Raw genomic sequence first — 19628 nt, forward strand, 5'->3', positions numbered from 1 at the left:
CATCATCATGCATCAGCATAAATATAAAAGTTATACCATCTTTTGATATTATTAGGTACAAATAGAAACTATACATCACTAGATTCCATTTTATGCACTGTAAAATCAGCATGCTTGCAAAAAATAAACATCAGTTGCAAAAGCAAACTTTTATTAAAGGTTTTGACATAATACATGACTTTTGAACATAGCATATAATCATTAAGATGTTTTATTCCGATTTTACTTCTGCCTTTTAGGATTATATTCTGTTTTGAATAGTTTGATCTGTGTTTCATTGGCAAACACAGAATTTTGCAGAAAGCAAGCAGCTTTAGGACCTCCCTTGTAGTCCAATGGTTAAGACTCTGCACTTCAAATGCAGGAGGAGTGAGTTTGATCACTGTTTGAGGAACTAAGATCTCACATGCCACGTGGCACAGCCAAAAAAAAAAAGAAAGAAAGCAGCTTTGCAGATGTTTTCCAGATATACAACATATTTGAGCTGCTGTCTTGGGAACTAGGGCATTTTTATACAATGAATTGCTGCATATACTTGAACTGTCAAGACATGCTCTCAAGACTGTACAGGTTTTACATGAAGTCTAACTTAGAACACTGTCACATTTTTAATTCAATACACACTGATTTATGAACAATCAGGGTAGATTCTCTTGAAACTTTGTTTTACTTTTAAAGCTTGATCTAGCATTTCTAGTTAAGCACATTTTCTATTGTCTTCTATTGAATGGTTACAGTGTTAAAACTTTAATAAAAAATCACAATCAAAAAAAAATCACAATCATTATATATATATATATATATACACATATATACTTGCAAAGGTCATTTAACATAAAAATATTAAAATTCAGTCATGAAGTTAAATATGATAAGCACATTTGTGTATATAGGTATCTACATGCATATATAATGAAATCTGCAAATGTCATCAAATTTTAGCATATTAAGAAAGTCACATTGAATGCTTCATAAATCAGTAATAATAATATCTGTAGCTTACAGCATGAGAAGGATTTTTGGAATAAGTCACATGCATATGTAAACTATGAAAATACTTATAAAAGTAAATGTAATATTCCCTATAATTGTGACAAAGATACTGAACTATAATTTCTGATTTTAAATTACTTTCTACATATTAAGGACTTAGAATTTGGAGTTTGAGTAGTCTTTTGTAATGTGTATTACAATGCTGTTTTCTCTTTAGAACCATAGCATTTTTTTATTTTGGTAATAAATATGACTATACAACACAAAAAATCTGTTATGTTTATTGAAATTAAAGTGATACACAAAACATGCTTTGATATAATGCCTAGGATATTTGGAGATCTAATTTTTTAATGATTAATTTATTTATCATCAGACCATGACTTTCTGTACTTAAACTTATTCAGATGAAAAAGAACCAATCAAACAAAATTAAAGTCTGATTCCAAAGGCATACCTTGTATACTGAATAGCTACGCACTATACAATGTAGTATAAGTTTGCATATAAATGAAAGAGATAAGGAAAACAGAAAAGAAGGATGGAACTTCAGTTAAGAATTACCAGTGATTCGGTTATTGCATGTAATAGACTACATGGAATTCCTTACATTTTTACTTGCAGTCCCGGAAGCAAACACAGTGATCAGTAAAGTGATCTATAATCATCCATCAAATAAGTACAGACTACTTGCTTGGGAGATGTTTGATTCTTCTTTGTATTTAAACCAGATATATTTATTTATTTTCCTGAGGACATTTAAGAAAGGACTTTGTGATTCTCAATAAAGGTCAAACTGAGATTCAGTGAAAGTACTTTTAAAAGGATCTGTTTGTTCTCTTGCTCCTGGACCATTCTCTCTCTTCCTGAAGATCAGACAGATCTTTATAAGATGTAAATCACATCCTTCCTTCCCCAAATCCTCTGATGGTATTTTATTACATGTGACATAGTCTGATCTCTTAACTGGTACAAAGCCCTACATGAAGTGATCCTTACTTAAATCTCAGATATCATTTTAAAGCTAGCATTTTCTCAGCTTTTCTTCCTGAACTTCTTAAATGCCACCCTTGTTTCCCACGTTCAAATAAACCCAATTCAGTAGAACTTCATATTTTTGCAATCACTTTCCTCTTTTCTCTGAAGCCTTTCCTGCCAGATCTTCACATACATGGCTAACTCAGTTCATTCAGGCCACTGCCTAACATTACCCCTTCTGGGAGGACTTCCTCACTGACTCTGTCCAAGGTGATCCCCCTCCACAACCCAGTCCCTCTGTTATAATACTCTGTTTTATCATCTTCACAGAACTTATGAGAACATGTGATAATGAGCATGTAATGAGTATAAATGAACATGTATACTTAAAAAAATTATTTGTTATTTACCCCCCTCCCTTCCAAAAATAATACATCATGACCCAAGAAGCAAACACTTGGCTGTTATGTCACTACTATCACTTACCACCAAGAATGGTGTCTGGCTTAGAGTAGCCATTTAATAATGATTTTTGAATGACTGAAAGAATGGGGAACTAATACAATATAAGCTAAGTACACAGCTCTCTGATTACCTGGATAGTACAAGAATAGAAATTAAATTATCTGGAGTGGTTTTTGATCCACAAAATCATAGGATTCTGCATTCAGGATTAATAAGGTCCATTAGTCAAATACCAGATGAAGAACTGCAAATTCTTGGTTATTATGTAAGACATTTCACAAACTGGCTAGGCCAGCTTCTCCCTCTAACTTCCCACTTTCCTCTCCCACTCACTGTACTCTAGCCTTAGGGAAATTTGTCATTCTTGCCCATGTTTCAACTCAGTCTAATTATCACTTCCTCTTTTCAACTTTTCCCTGGTGCCTTTAGGCACTCCATCACACCCTTCTGTCTGTTCCCATGAAAGAAGCTAATTGGCTGCCAGTTAAGGATCTTATGTGGAGTATTCCAGTACTGAGACAGATGCTGGATTAAATAACCTCAAAAGTCACTTCCAACTCTTTATTGCTTTCCTACAAGCCATTATGTTTATATAGGCATTACATCAATCAACAAGCCCAATTAGAGTTGAAGATTTTACATTCAGGTTATTGGAATAAAACAAAGCTATGTCTCCTTTAACCTATTAACTGCATTTTTATTTTATCGTAGAACTTTTTGCATCTTTCAGAATGGTGGCACTACATTTTACATTGGATAGGTAAGTATATGTTAGTATAGATACAGTAGCATATTATGTAGATATGTATATTATGTAGTATAGTATAAAATATTATATTAGTTTTCTAAGGCTGATGTAACAAAGTACCACAAACTAGATGGCTTAAACAACAAAAATGTGTTGTCTCACAGTTCTGGAGGCTAAAATTGTCAACTCGATTGGTTCCTTTCAAAGGCTGTGGGGAAAAATTTGTTCTATGTTTCTTGTGATTTACTGAAAATCTTTGGCATTACTTGGCTTGTAGAAGTATCACCAATCTCTGTCTTTATTTTCACATGGCATTCTCCCTGTGTGAGTATCTGGGTGTAAATTTCCCCTTTTTATATAAAAAAAACCATCACATTGAATTAGAAGCCCATCCTACTTCAGTATGATCTCATCTTCACTAATTACCTCTACAATGACCCTGTTTCCATATAAGGTCACATTCCAAGGTAGTAGGGTTTAGAATTTCAACATATGAATTTTAAGGGGACACAATTTAACCCAAAACATACACATATATTAATATCTATACTAAACTATCTATACCATTGATATGTTACTTTATTAGATAGTATAGTTCATACTATTACAATGATAATAGATATAAATATAACACATAGTATATATTTATAATATGAGAATATAAGAAAATATATTAGTATGTTTTATAGTACATAGGAAGATGATAGATAGATAATCTATAAGATTGGCTGATTCCAAACAAAATCTGAGCTGACTTATTTATGGAAGTGCCCTGAAAAACTATTCAAAGCAATTTTTTCCTGCAACTTTTTCTCAATATACTAATTCTTTAAGGAAGAAAACACAAAATATTATTGAGAAATGGAAGATAGTAGTAGCATCTTATTTCATGTGTTTCAATAATTAATATAAAGTTTTTTTCCAGAGAAATTTTCAATTGTATATGTGTTTTAAAGCTACAACTTTCAAAGTTGCAATTCTATGACTAACTTTGGAAAGAATGGTATGGCAGTTGAATCTGTATATGTATGTAGTCCCATTTTTTTCCTTAAAGATATTCACAAACTGGAAATATTTGCCAACATAGTATTTAGACTGAGTCCTCTCTGTTTATATTAGTAAAGTGACTAATCCTATAATAGCAGTTTAAAATACAGGCAATATGAAGTATTTAGTGCTATATATAAATATGTATGTGAGTGTGTGTTTGCCATTTGCTAAAACCTATTTTAGTTAGAAGTCCAAAAATAACTAGTTACATGGTATTTGGTGAAGTAAATAGCACCATTTAAAACCAATCAAGTGTGACAAAGTGAAAAAGTATTTGTGAAACAGCTCTTCTGCTTTTTCTGTTTTATTCATAGCCTGGATCCCTTTCCTTTACTATCACATCCAATCCTTCTCTGGGCTCCCATCAGAGTTTGGGATCTAAATATCAAAATCCATCTTGTCTTTAGAATTATTGCTTTCATTTAAAAAACTAAGCCTTTGTTAACTGAGGCAAGATTTTAATGACAAACACTGTCTTCACTAGGACAAATTTCTTTTCCATAATTTTTTAAGTCTCACACACAAGCACACACACTAAAAGGAAAAATACTCTTTCCTTTCTACTGCTGTCAACACTTTATAAAGAATTCATAAACAGAAACCTCAATTAAATAAGAGTCTGGAGACCAGAAAGGGAAGCTCTCATGCCCTGACACAATAGCAGAGTCCAATGAGCAGAAAGACTCTTCTTTCCTCGCAAGGATTCAACCAATGAAAAGCCATGGACTCTTTGTTTACAATAGCCCTCGCAATTTCCTTTTCTTCCCTATAAAAGTGTTTTCCTTCCTTTGCTGTGCGGGGGCTTTCAAATGGCTCACCATGGTTGCAGAAACTGAACTGCAATTCTCTGCTGGTCCTGGGTAAACCCATCTTTGCTGGAGACATACACAGCAGACTATGGGTTTTCGGTCAAGAACTTCTTACAACAAATGTGTAGGTTTTCCAATTCTCTGGACAACAACTGTGTGTCCTACAATAAATTCAATTCTGACACTATCTACCTGGAGTTAGACCTCATAGGTTAAGAACTCAAGTCTCACAAGATTACCCCCGCTTTAGATTCCAACCACAAGTCTGGATTTCTCATACTTTGGACTCAGGAAAGCAATTTACTTACAGTTACTCATTTATTACAAAGGAGGTAGCTCAGAAACAGCCAAATGGAATAAATGCATAGAGCAAGGTTTGGAAAAGGGGTATGGAGCTTCTATTCCCTCCCTGGGTGTGCTACCTCCCAGTTTGTGGGTGTGTTCACCAACCCCTAACTCTTTAGGTTAGGGTGTTTTATGGATGCTTCCTCATGCATGGCACAACTGATTAAATCACTAGCCATTGATGAGTAACTCAAACTCAAACTCCTCTTCCTGGAGGTTGGGGGTAGGGCTGAAAGTTTTAATGCTCTTTTTACTAGGTTAGTTCCCTTGGCAACCAGCTCCCACCCCCATTCCAATCTTTAGGGCTTTTCCAAAGGTCACATCATTAACATAAACTCAGGTGTCCTTGAAAGCGTCTTGTTATGAATGACAAAAGATTAACTTTTCACTTTTTTCACTCTGGAGTTATTTTCAGGAGCTGTGGATAAAAAACAAATATTATAACAAAGGATGCTCCTATAGATCTTAACACTTAGGAAATTACAAGGGTTTTTGGAGGTCTGACCGGGAGCTGTGACAAAAACCAAAATATGTATTTCTTATTATATCACAAAATCACACACACTAGCATACACATATGTATGTATGCATGTGTATATGTATGTATGTGTTTGTATTTCATATGTATATTACATATGTATGTATATGACCATAAATTTCTGGTAAGGTGGCTCTAATTGCAAGAAACATACAGACAGTCGTTTCTAAATTCCAGTGTAGGTTCTAGCTGGAAGCCCTGCTATATCAGATTGAATGGTTTCTATTCCTGATTCTGCTTATTAACTTCTCCTTGCCTATATAAGAGGGATAATAATATTATTGTAAGTATTAAATAATACAGCTACTATAGTCAATAATCATTGATATATAGTAAGAACACAATAAATTAGAGTTATTATCATCATCACCACCCTTTCTGAAAGAACACAATTCAAAATATTAGCAATACTTACCTTTATATGCTGGAATTAAAACTGATTATTTTATATATTTTCTGATATTATATTTTCTGGGGCTTTACAAGGACAATGAATTGCCTAGTAATAAGTAAAATGTTGTTTTGAAATGAAATAAAAAGAATACAATATTAATCTAATAGTATTAATAAACTATATTTTTTATTATGTAAAATAATGTAACATTGACTCTGTTTCAAACCAAACTGTATAAAGTAATTACTGAGTCCGTTAAAAATGGTTATTGACAACCATGGCAAATTTGAAAGTGGCACAGATAAACATTAGCTTAATGAAGCTCAGTTCTTAATGTCTCAGTGCAGAAGGAATTCAGCAAGAGGCAAAGTGATCAGCAAGAAGTGGATTTATTAATATAGGACACTTGTGAGGGAAACAAGCGTGCAGTCAAGGGAGCTCTGCCCCAAGAATTAAGCAGGCTAGAAGGTATATTTAGGGAGATACACTCTCCATGGACAGATTGTGGGCCATCTCAGAAGGCGAGAGGCTCTGGGAGATACACATTCCCTAGACAGAATGAGGTCTGTCTCACAAAGTGAGAGTGGCTGTATATGGGGTATTTAGTTTTTATGGGCTGGGTAATTTCATAGGCGCCTGAGTGGGAAGGTTATTCCAAGTATTTTGGGGAAGGGGTGGAGATTTTCAGGAATTGGGCCACTGCCCACTCGTTTTCCTTTCATGGTTGACCTTGGAATTGTCATGGTGCCTGTGGGTGTATCATTTAGCATGTTAATGCATTACAATGAGTGTATAATGTGGTTCAATGTCTACTGGAAGTCTAATCTTCCACCATCTTGGGCCTAATTGGTTCTAACCAGTTTATGTAGCATCCTCAATGATTATGTCATTCATTTAAAGGTTGTGCCCTGCCCCTTTCCCTCCTTTCTCAGACCTAAGAGCCACACAGTTGTTTTCAATTGTCATTTTCCTTTGCCTTTTTTTTTTTTTTTGCATTACGTGGGCCTCTCACTGTTGTGGCCTCTCCCGTTGTGGAGCACAGGCTCCGGACACGCAGGCTCAGCGGCCATGGCTCACGGGCCCAGCCATTCCGCGGCATGTGGGATCTTCCCAGACCAGGGCACAGACCAGGGCACGAACCCGTGTCCCCTGCATCGGCAGGCAGACTCTCAACCACTGTGCCACCAGGGAAGCCCCCTTTGCCTTTTATGTTTGGACAATTGATAAAACAGGAGAGCAGAATACGTAATCCCAAAATATGCCACTTTTCTATGAGGATTATTTTGAGCTGAAAGCAATCAAGACCCAGCAGACTCAAGATACACTTTACCTCTCCCTTAACCGCCTAAAAGAATTTAGACAGAGAGCCTGGTCCAGGAAGAGAGTTATTACAAGAGATACTACAAAGAGTATGGGCTGGTGTGGTAAGCTGGGGGAGCTGGCAGGGTCTGTTTGTCTACATTCCTCTCTGTGTCCTGTTGTCTCTGCATGGCATGACAAACATTTGTTTACCAAACTATTCTCTTCTCATCTTCCTGTGAATGACTTTCTTCCTGACCCCTACTTTCCCTGTTGCTCAGGATGGCATATAAGCCCAGTTATCTGACTGTCTTTGAGTCTTTCATGTCTATGAGAGATTCCTGTATGTACGAAATTACTTTTTGTTTTCTGTTTATCTGTATTAGGTCTGTTTTAATGGACCAGCTATAAAGGCCTATAAGGGTAGAGGAAAAATTTTCTTTCCCAATAACCCTTTAAAACAAAACAAAACAAAACACTTAAAATGGACTCTCTGACCCCCCCCCCCCTTTTTTTTTTTTTTTTTTGTGGTACGCGGGCCTTTCACCGTTGTGGCCTCTCCCGTTGCGGAGCACAGGCTCCGGACTCACAGGCTCAGCGGCCATGGCTCACGGGCGTAGCTGCTCCGCAGAATGTGGGAACTTTCCGGACCGGGGCACAAACCCGTGTCCCCTGCATCGGCAGGCAGACTCTCAACCACTGCACCACCAGGGAAGCCCTCTCTGCCCCCTTTTAACAGCATTTACCTTGGATTCTCATTTACCTTTGGTAACTTTCCTGCACCAGGATTTATGAGATAGCATTTACTATTGTGTGTTTATTTTTCTATCCCTTTACACTCAACTACTGTATGTCCTCTGATTTATTTCTCTAAAAGGAGCATATATCTGAATTTCAACTTTCACCTGATGAAAGACTTTTTATCATCTAATATGGAGTTAAGTCTGTTTATATTTGTTGTGATTACTGACCGTTTGGACTGTTTTAGTCATTTTCTTTAGACATAATTTTCTTTTTTTTGTTTGCTTTTACTCTCTTCAGACTTTTGTTAATTTTTTTCCTCCCTTAATTTTCATCTTCACATTTGCACAGTGTATATTTCTTCTTTTCCTTTTAGTTGTTAACATTTATATCTACATTTTTCCCTAATAAATGCTAATATTAATCAATGCCTTGCTTTTTATCCAGAACAAGGCAAAAAAGACACACAACATACTTCAGTTTCTTATGAACTTCTCCCCGACTCTCATGTCATTTTTGCAGATTTAGTTCACATTTATTATTAACCATAAAACCTATATTAATTTTATTCTTTTTTCTTTGTATTTTACTTCTTATTTTTTACTAATACTTAGCTAAATTATTGTTTTATTTTACAAATATGTATTCTTATTATTAATGTTTTGTCTTATTCCTTTCTTCTGCATTCACATTTTCTTTACCTACAGAAGTACATCCTTTGATAGTTCTTTTGTAAACTTCCTCTGGGAATAAACTTTCTAAGTAATCATATACATTTATTTTCTCAGCCATTGTAACTAAAGAAAAGTTTGTTTGTCCTGGTACTATTCTGTAAATAGTCTGAATTTCTCTATCTGATAGATTCTAGAATTTTCTCTCTGGCCTGATGTTGTGTGATTTCACTGTGATGTATCTATTCCAACTCCGGGTGCTCCTCAATCTGATGATTCATGTTTGTTCATTCTGGAATAATCTCAGGTTTGATTGTTTCAAATATTTTCTCCCTAACATTCACTTTATATCCTCTTACTGCTCTTCTTTTAGAAGCATGTTACAGAGATTCACGATAATCTCTATGTCTCCTTATTTCTGTTTTCTATCTGCCATCTTTTTATCCTCCCTTAATGGATTGTGGGACATTTCCTTGCTCTGCTTTTAAACTCACTAAGTATCTGTACATAGATTTTATTCTCACTGTTTCCCAGCTTTCATCTCATCATGGGATTTATAGAAAAGATTAATATTTATAGGGCACACTTGAATAAAAGACAAGTCTGCTTATTCAAGTAATTTATTTGAAATATTTAGCAGAACAACCAACATTCTTTCAATAATGTTAAAAGATTTATAACTAGTGCTATTAACCAAGAACAGTCACTAATATCTTCAGGTGAGTCAATCTGTAATAAAAATATTTTGGATTTAAAAATCCAGTTTTGTGATTTATCATTATCAACTCACATGTTATCATTGTGAGTATTAACCTTGTTCTTCAGAAACAAAGCCTTTCTATTTCTCTTGTTTTACTGGCACCAAATGTTGACAATTTCCATGCAGGCTAGTTAAGAGAATTGTTCTGCAATTGTGTGTGCTATTGTGATTTCAGCTATTAACTGCAAGACATTGCAACTAGCTTATTGAGCTCAATCTAATACTCTTGTGATGTCTTACGGAAGAAATTTTAAATGTTCAAATCTTTTTTTTGCCAACAATGAATATTTCTATAGTAATTTGCTAATATAATTATATAAAGCTTGGCACTATTATTGGTATAACTAATATAACTATACAATACATGGCATCATGACTTTACTTGATAAATTCCCAATAGACTGTTTAGCTTGAAAACTGAAAAAATTATTGTCACACTAAGATATATTTGTGTATCTTAATTTTAAAAAAATTTCATTCCTTCCTTTCCCTTTCCCCTCCTTCTTTCTTCCTTCTTTTCCTTCCTTTCTCCTTCCCTCCTTTTCTCTCTCTCTCTTTCTTTCCTATTTTCTGGTGTCCTTTTCTTTGGTTACTACATTTACTTGTATCTTTAATGACTGAAACCATAACATTATTTACTATGCTTGGACTATGAAGTAAAAGTTAAATTATTTTGAATGCAAGATACTCAAGTGGAAACATTTAGGCTTCAGAAATCAATTTTTTAAAAATAAGGTTTTTCAAAATTATGATGAAAGTATTGACAAATCTAGCATGTTAATAAAGTAAGGAATATTGAAATAGTAATTTTAACTCAATAAGTATAATTCTATAAAGTCACAAAAAAGCAATAATATATAATAAAGTACTAGAGAAATCAGTTTTGAGAAACTCATTTTATGTATCAACACTTTTTCATTTCTAAAAATTAATTTATTATGAAATTCTATCAAATATAAAATTGTGGCTTTTAGTATATAAAACATTAATGGTAAAGGAAAGAAAGGTCAAAAAGAAAAATCAATGAATGCAGTTAAGCATAGGAGGAATTAAGATCAGATGAGGAAAATAATAATTTCTAGAAAAATTCAACAAAAAATTCTAGATTAAAAAAATTGCAGAATTAAAGAACATATTTTTTATACTCACAAAACAAGGAATGGCACTGAAAGTAAAAATTACAATAAGTAATCATCAAACTGAGATATTTAACTGGAAGATGGTGATATGACCATGCAGTGTGACCAATATAGAAAGAACACTCTCTAGTGGCAGGAACAGATCACCAAGTCACAGGGGTAAAAATACGAATTATGAATTCAGGATTTTTATGAAGTGTGATATAAAAATATTCTAACATAATTTCAAGTGTACCATTTCAATGGTTGTAAAATTATTTTAAAATTAGAAGGTATGATAATTGACATCTCACAATAAACTATAACTTACTCAAGAACAACAGTGGTGGGAATCTCTCAGCTTGTTTCATCTTTAGCAATATATTGATTTTTTTAATTAAAATAACTGTTTTTGGGCTTCCCTGGTGGTGCAGTGGTTGGGAGTCCGCCTTCCGATGCAGGGGACATGGGTTCGTACCCCAATCCAGGAGGATCCCACATGCCGCAGAGCAGCTGGGCTCATGAGCCATGGCCGCTGTGCCTGCGCATCTGGAGCCTGTGCTCTGCAACAGGAGAGGCCACGGCAGTGAGAGGCCTGCGTACCAAAAATAAATAAATAAATAACTGTTTTTTATTTCCATATTTTACAATGTTTTATGAATGTTTCATGGGAGCTATCTCATCCCAAGTCTCTTTAAATATTACAAATCACTACCAGTACCATCAACTTACATGCTTAGATTTAACCGAAACCTCTAAGCATGGGGTCTGGGCATCTGTTGTTTTCAAACACTCTGATAAAGATCCTAATAAGGACTGAAAACCACAATTTCTAATACAGATTTTTACAGTGCCTCTAATCTTCCTCTACTTTCTTTAAACTCTGCTATGATTTTTTCTAGCTTTAGTCTGTGGACAGTCTTCCATGTAGCAATACTCCCCATATATTCTCTAGTTTTTGTTTGTGAGCTCATCTTCAGCAGTAATCATCTTCCACTATGTCCTTGTAAGGGGTTTCCACTGGTACAAGTTCCTGGTAAATTCCAAAACAGTGCTTACAATTACTCATTTACTAGAGGCTTAAATGCCATTGTGAGTTCAGGTATTGTCAGTATTAAATTTTATTCCCATTTTATTTTTGCTGAAACTGACACTAGGTGAAGTTTAGGTTTTCAATCTTTTTGTGGTTGATTCTCCTATATTTCAGCCTACATAGGGAACTGTCTTCATCTGAGGTCCCAAGATAGCAGACAGAGATGTATGCTATAATCCTTATTTTTTGGCTGTGAAGTATCTTTCTGGCCTCTGGCTTTATTCAGACCATTTTTAACTAAGAGTCTATGTGAGTTTTAAATCCTATCCCTAATATCCATATTTACTCCTCGTCCCTCTTTGAGCCATGTGAATTTCACTTTTGCTCACTTTCTGGATACCCATTTGTTTCTGGTCGCTTGGGGATTCCCTTTTCTTATTTTGAACATGGCTATCTAGTAAAAGTTAAATAAATATTATATGAAGTAAGAAGGATATTCCAGCATGCCATTAATAAGTCATCTTGACTTGAAAGCTTGAACACTGACTCTTTGTATATAATTATACACTGCTTTGAATAATTTTGTTCTGATTAGAAAAATAATCATGCTTATTTTATTCTTGAAAGTCATGATTTCTTTGGACATATATAGTAAAGCCCCGATGTTACCCTAAAAGTGAAAAAACAAACAATAAAATAGAAAATAAATTAGTTTAACATATAACAGTATTTATTCCCTCAGAAATACATCTTAGCATACTGCTGAAAACTTTAAAACAGTACAATATGCTCCTGAAATGTGGTCCAATTTTTATCTAAGGTTCAAAATATAAAATCAGATGCCATTCACATTTTAAGTGAGATTTTTAGTGGTTTAATAAAACATTCAAGAATATATTAGACTCTCAGGACTCTTCTAGGCTTAACTATTTAAGCATATTTTTATAGTACAAACCAGACCCTGAGGTTGCTATAATAATGGTCAAATGACAACTACAGATAATGATATATTTGAGGTAGGATAACAAAAGAGACTTAATTTGCCCTCAGTGATAATATTTTCCTCTTTGGCTCAGTTAGAAGCCAAATATATTTGAGGTAGGATAACAAAAGAGACTTAATGTGCCCTCAGTGATAATATTTTCCTCTTTGGCCCAGTTAGAAGCCAAATTTTAACTACCATGTTATTTTTAGTGAAATATTAGAATAGTCAGTAATTCTGAATTACATATTACTTAAAGATTTCAAAAAACAAACTTATCTCTTAGAAATTTTGCTATAAATCTTAAATTTAATTCCCATTTAATTACTGTGCTTCAGACATCTGAATTCATAAAAATGTAGGGCAATTCTATTAATTTGCTACATGAATGATTGAATGTTTAATATACATTCTCTACAAAAGGCTTCTGATGTTAGTCCTCCTCTCAAAAAGAACTATTCTTAGCTGATATGTTTGTCTTTAATTCACAATCTTTGTTCCCATTGCCCAGCCTTGCTTCTTTACCTTCTATTTATGAATTCCTTACAAATTTATTTTTTTTCTCTGACATTACATCCTACTTCTACCTTCAATATTTCTGATTCCCAATAATGGAAAGCAGACTTAGTCAGCAACAAAGCACTAACAATTTTTAAAATCAAGGATAGCATTTCAAAAGCCAAGTCTTTGCTTGAAAAGTTAAAACTTGGCAGGCATGCTTTATAAATTCTGATAGTCTATCCAATTTTAATCGTTTTAATTGCCTAATTATCTTCTCCAGTGCAATAATAAAGCCTTTTAATATTTCATTTTCTACTACAGGAAAAGGTATTCCAGTCTGTGCAAGAGAACTTTCTCACCCTTTGTTGAATGTTAAATTGAAGTTCCCTAGTATAATCCTGCACTTTTGTAAGCCAGCTCCATCTGTCTGTCATCCTCTTTTGCCCCCTCCTCCTCCCTCCTTACCCAAATGTTACTTGTTTATTCAAGGAATACCTCGTTTTCTTTCCTTTATCTTTGGCAATTCTGCTTTTTATATCCATTTTTATACTCTTCATTAAATTTCTCTCTATATCTATGTGTGTGTTCTTTAATTCAGGCAATATGTTTCTAAATCATATATGCCTCCCCATGCCTCCGAAAATTTTGTTCTGTACTCCCAATCTTGCCATTAGCACATCCCTCAACTGTTGGTCTGTGTTGTACTGAATAGTTAGGAGAGAATCAATGCTTCTTTTCAGGCACTGACAGGAAGAACTGCCTTGGGCACACTCAGCAGAGCAAGGGACCATGAGGTCAACAACAATAAGAGGAATTAATGACAACTGTGAGGCACTGAATTTCTACTTAGGAAATTCCGTGGTCCGTTTTTGTGTGTCCTTTATTGAACTGATCAATCTATGAGAAATACATAATAAGTATGAAAAAATATTTTATTTATTTACAACTTTGAAAATGTATTCCTCACACCAGGAATGCACAAGAAGTTCTGAGGTTTCATGCCCAGAAATGCTGTCATGAATTTTCAAAATATTACTATTTTTGTATCAAGATCAGTACTTTCGGTTTCTGTTTCCCACACAGGGCTCAGCCCATCAAGTTATTCAGCCTCACTCTTTATTTAGGTACTACCTGCTTACTCTCAAATTTTTGACACCTCACAAATGAAAATGAAAATATTTACTTTCAGTTTCATTATAAGGTAGCAAAAGAACTAATCAACTGTAATTAGGGCTTTAAATATTCAATGATGATGCTCCAATTATAATCAGCTTGGGAAACGATGTAAAATCATTTTCTTTTCTTGCAGAAAGGTAACGTTCAATTGAGAAAATGGATAAGAAACTAAAGCAGTCACATTTTTGAAAATCATTTATCTCTAACATAAGTTTTTTTCTTTAGAAAAAATTAATCCATTGCAATTCACAGGAAAATATTAAACCTAAGTAAGAGATTTGTGTGAGTAATGTAAGTACTCCTATAATTAATGTGTTTCAATAATGCATCTCAATAATTATTAACTGTATTACTATTTCTACTTAATCAAAGTTCTCCTTATGACTTAGGGCAAATGAAAACTAGGGGTTAAGACTAATAACTTAAACCCATAATTGATCTCAAAATTTGAGTTAGTTTATATATACTAGGAATAGAAAATAGAGATTACATGTCTCTTCAAATAATACATTTTATGAGCATCTAAAGAAGAATCTTTCACAAGAAAGAATATTTATACGCTAACAATTTGCTAAAGCAGACTTAGATGTTTTTGCACCATACCTGGATCATTATTTTACAGACATGTTGAAAACAGCTAAGAATATCCTTCATTTGTTTCTGAAAAAGACTTTGATGAGAATTTCTGTGACAAGCCCAAGTTGAAAATTACAAGTATAAATAATCCAGAATAGAACACCAATTAAATAAAGATTTGGTTAAGAACTGAAGTACGATATTTGACAAGAAATTATCTTTATTGTGGTTTTAGTGATCACAACTCTTATTAGTAAGATACAAATAATACACATATTTCTGACAAAATAAAGATATTTAAATATTTTTTTCTTTTTCTTTGAAAATGTCTTAGTAAGTTGGTAATATTAACATAACCTAAACATATATGCTTTATTCATTACCAAACCATCTCTCTTCAAATAAATTCTTAATTTAAATATTTATTTATTTAACAAGTTTTTTTTTTTTTTTAAATCACCATATAGATCTTAAATTGAACTCTTTCAAATCAGTGAAAAAAAAGCTTTTTAAAAAACAGGTAAGGGCTTCCCTGGTGGCGCAGTGGTTGAGAGTCCGCCTGCTGATGCAGGGGACACGGGTTCGTGCCCCAGTCCGGGAAGATCCCACATGCCGTGGAGCGGCTAGGCCCGTGAGCCATGGCCACTGAGCCTGCGCGTCCGGAGCCTGTGCTCCGCAACAGGAGAGGCCACAACAGTGAGAGGCCCGCGTACCACAAAAACAAACAAACAAACAAAAACAGGTAAACATGTAATCAGTTCTGTAATTATGCATACATAGCTGCATTAGAAATCAAATTTATGAGAAAGAAAATAGAGCTCATATCCTAAAGGAGTTTAGCCTGATTGAAAGCCTGCCACACGATTTTTGCAGGTATGTTATTTTATTACATGTGTTTGTATGTTTAGTTGTATTCCTATAAGTGTTGCAATAGTTAACTTTACACCTAACGCACAGTGTGAGCTGCAGGGTGGAGTGGTCGCTAGGCAACCTAACCAGGAGAACATTAAGGACCAGATTTTCCTCACTTAAATCTGTTTGAGAGCTAGAGAAGTGAGAGATTTTTATGGGCAGAACTTTTCAAGTTGATTTGGCTAGAAACTAAGCTGCCTGCAATTTGTATGCCTGAAATCTTGTTAGGTTGACAAAGGCCGAAACTACAGAAAATGCTTTAAGGAAATACTATTACTGCAGGGAGGAGGATTTTTTTTTAAGGGGTAGATTCAGTTTTATTCTTAAGTAAAAAAGTTGTATTTTTCCAATACTGTGGAAACTTCATATTTGGTGTACTTTTATCCCTGTATCATTTGGTATTCTGATAATGATTCCTTTTAAGGCAATTTATTATGCCTTTAAAATTAACCCAAACTCATATGTAACTTAATAGAAAATCTTTACTCTTCTTTATAGATTTAAGCACAGAAAATTTCTACTTCTAATAAGTTCCTGACATTAATAATTCAAGTTAAAAGGGTAGGGTGGTGGGGAGTAGATAGGTCTTTGGCTTTAAAGACCTACAAGATATTTTTTTGTTTGTTTCTATTATGACTTTTAAAAATTAATTATTTCCTTTGTCTGAGTGTATGATTTCATTAGCTATGTATATATCACCCTAGTTTATAATTGCCTGTTTTGAGCTTTATAGTAATAGAATTACACCATATATTCTTTTATGAATTAATGATTTTTCCTTAAATAATGCTCATGAAAAACATTTGTGGTTTCATATGTGCTGTGGTTTATTATTTTTATTTCTGTGTATTACTCCTTTATGTGAGTGGTGACATCAATAAATAAAATAGATAAATATATTAATTATTTGTCTATCTTACTATTAATGCAAATTTAAGGGATTTCCAATTTGGGGGTATTAAAAACAATTCTCTTGTGACTCTTGTATATGTCTCTTAGAGTACCTATGAAGGTGGGTATATTTCAAAGAATGAAGCCTAGGTCATGGGAATGCTAAAACTTTAACTTTACTAGGTAATGATAAATACCTTTCCAAAGTGGTTCTACAAATATATACTCCCACCACAATATTCGAGTATCTTATTAGTTGTTCCAAATCTTCACCAAATTTGTTACCATCAGATTTTTTTTTCATCTTTTCCAACCTGGTAAATCAATGAATCTCTCTGTGGTTTTAGTTGGCATGATCATGATTGATCATGAGATTTCACATCATTTAACATATTTCTTGCCTATGACATACCCCATGAGGGATTGTATGAACATTTTTATCTTCTCCATCCATACCTGAGGGGCACTTACTAGTGGTTCTCCTCTCAGAGGAGTATACAGCATTGCCCTACTGATGTCAGAGTGAAAACAGTGTGGGTAAAAACCATGTGTGTCACTTCTGTGTTCAGTATTTAACAGCGTGATTGTAATTTTCATGACTCTTTATCCTCTGTCCTGAGGTCCGTAAGTTTCAAATGCATTTGCTCTAAGAGCCTGGGTCCCTAAATAAGATGATAGAGTAAGGTCAAAGCCACCTGTGATGAACATGCAGTGTGAGAAATTAGTTACTGATATTTTAATCCACTAATGACTTTTAGGAGTTTTTAAAATACATTCTTGAAACTAATCTTCGTTGGATTCAAGTGTTGAAAATATTATTTCCCATGTTATAATTTGTTTTTCATTCTTCTTGTGGTATCTTTTGATGAAAAAAAATTATTAAATAGAATTTATATAAATGTATCAATATTTACCTTCTGGTAAGTTTAGTTTAAAAATCCTTTTCTCTCCCAAGATAATTATATTCTAAAAACCTTTATTCTAAAATACTTCACATTTCAGTAGAACTTCACAGTAAATATATCAAGCCTTGAGGCTCATTTGCTTGTTTGTTTTGAGAAATATATGACTAATGTTTTACTTTTTTAATGACTATAGAGCTGGTTATACTTTCTATTTTTCTTTTAGTCAGTTTTAGTGTTATATTCTTCTAGAAATTTATTAACTTCTTATACCTTAAATTTATGAGCATAAAGCTTTTTATATCATTCAGTAATTTTGTATTTGAAATATCTATAATTTGTTAAATATATTTGTGCCCTCCTTATTTTTATATCAATTTTAAAAGAAGTTTATCATTTTTATTAAACTTGTGTATAACCAACTACATCTTTGTTAATTTTTTCTTTTTGATTAATTTCTGTGTTTATATTTATCACTTTAAATTTTGTTTTAACAGATGTGTTTTTCTAATATCTTGAACTGGATTAATTTTTAATCTTTATTCTTCTCTATTTAAGTAGTTAGGTCTCTAATTACAAGTTTTATGAATAATATTTTCATTATCATTAAGTTTAAAATAATTTTTATTTTCAATTTTCAGTTCTTTGTTTAATTCCTAGGTAGTTTAGAGGCAGGTTTACTAATTTCTAACATTTTCTTCTTTTGGATATTATTAATATCCAGCTATTAATTATCTATCTTAATTACATTTTGTCCAAAATTTTAGTTCTTTAAAAAGTATTGAGACATTTTACATGGACAAGTATGTGATTAAATTTTATAACTATTCAAAGTGTGTTTAAATATTTATTCCACATTTGTGTGCAGGAATAACATGATAGATACATAGATACATAGATGATAGATTTTTATTAGGCCAACTTTTGTGAATTTTAATGTTTAAAATGTCTTTATTCTTTCTGGTATTTTTACATGTTTTATCAATTATTGACAGTGTTACTGAGAATAGTATAATAAAATTCCCAACAATAAATATATATTTGTCTTTTTCTCCTTATGTTTCTCCTCAATTTCCATTTCATTTATTTCAAAGCTGTTTTATTGTGTGCATGCAATTGTAAAATATTTTATCTTATTCGTTAATTTTGCTATCTTTCACCTAATGTTCTGCCTTAAAATAAATTTTGTCAAATATTATACTATTAATAATTTTTTAAATATATAATATATATATAGTATATATAAAATTTGTAAAAGAGTGAAAATTAGTGTAACAGTAAATTTGTCAAAAAAAGGTAATGTAATAATATTTCCAAAACACAAAATAGTAAAATGATCAGCCTGGAACTGAACACTCAGCAAAATTCTTAAGCACGAATGTCAACCATAAACCATGAAAGTTTACCATTAAAATACCTTTTACTAAAGGAATTACTATAGTTGTAATTCAGGAATTAGGAAAGTGGTCTCAAATGTTAGATATTAGGTGAAAAAATTGAACTGGCAATAATAACTAGCAAATGTGTAGGCAAACTTTATAAATAAACAGTGTCTAATTCATTTATTTAAACCAGAATAATACTTTTGTTTAAATTTCAATTGTTATACGTGTGTTCCTTTATCTTTGTATCTCCTACTAATTCACACATAGTAGGAGAGCAAAGACTATTGATCAAATTTATCTAGGAAGCTGGGGACAATGTCATTCTTTTTCAGTACAAGGTGGCTTGTTATATAAGACTTGG

Source organism: Aethalodelphis obliquidens, unplaced genomic scaffold (assembly GCF_003676395.1).
Source record: "Aethalodelphis obliquidens isolate GAN/ISIS:26980383/991018 unplaced genomic scaffold, ASM367639v1 scaffold76, whole genome shotgun sequence".
Lineage (NCBI taxonomy): Eukaryota > Metazoa > Chordata > Mammalia > Artiodactyla > Delphinidae > Aethalodelphis > Aethalodelphis obliquidens.